The sequence below is a fragment of the Neomonachus schauinslandi genome, chromosome 1, assembly GCF_002201575.2.
Source record: "Neomonachus schauinslandi chromosome 1, ASM220157v2, whole genome shotgun sequence".
In the NCBI taxonomy this organism is placed as follows: domain Eukaryota; kingdom Metazoa; phylum Chordata; class Mammalia; order Carnivora; family Phocidae; genus Neomonachus; species Neomonachus schauinslandi.
The window spans coordinates 204,605,293-204,606,132 of record NC_058403.1 but is presented as its reverse complement, the minus strand read 5'-3'; positions in this window follow the sequence as shown (position 1 = coordinate 204,606,132).

Genomic DNA, 840 nt, shown 5'->3' with positions numbered 1-840 from the left:
TAACTTTCATGACCGTAGACTGTTGTAACTGTTCTATTTTATTATTAGTTATTGTTGTTCACCTCTTACTGTGCCTGATTTACAAATGAAACTTTATCATAGGTATGTATGTATAGGAAAAAACATAGTATGTATAGGGTTCGGTACTGTTTGTGGGTTCAGGCTTCCACTGGGGGTCTTGGACCTATCTTGTGCAGATAAGAAGGGACTACTGTAATATAGTCAAGTCTAAATAAGAAAACAATAAATAATGCAAAAGCTCACCTTCCAGAAACAATGAGGTTTGATGTTGGTGGGCAGCCTTCCATCATCTATCCCTGTCTGCATATATGCAGAGAGAAGGAGGGCAGACCAGATCAGCTGTAGAGAATATTTGTCTTTCTTTGAGTGCCTAGCTCCTCTTATCACTGTCTGTGCTTCTCACTCTAGAAGTCAGATCCTGCCTTTCCTTCCTGTCCTGTAGCAAAGGTCTAGGCTCCACCAAACAGATGCAGCCTCACCTGGATCCCAATCCAGCAGTGCAGAGAGCAAGAATTTCAGGCGAGGGTAGAAGCAGGCACACAAGGTTTTCCAGGGATGCCCTTGCTAGACAATCAAGAGTTAGCATCTAGCACCCAGGGTTGGCCACATCCCCTTACAGGCTGTGGTGTCTGTGCATGTGGGAAATTGCCTTAATGCCAAGATAGCCTCCGGTTGCATCCCTGGGCAAGCCACACTGGAGGTCACAGAATAGAAAGGCTCACGGACCAAACCGAAATGCTTAAATCACATGGTTTACTAAATAATTTAAAACACGCAGTGAGAGGAGGGCCTGGGTGGCTCATTTGGTTAAGAGTCCGA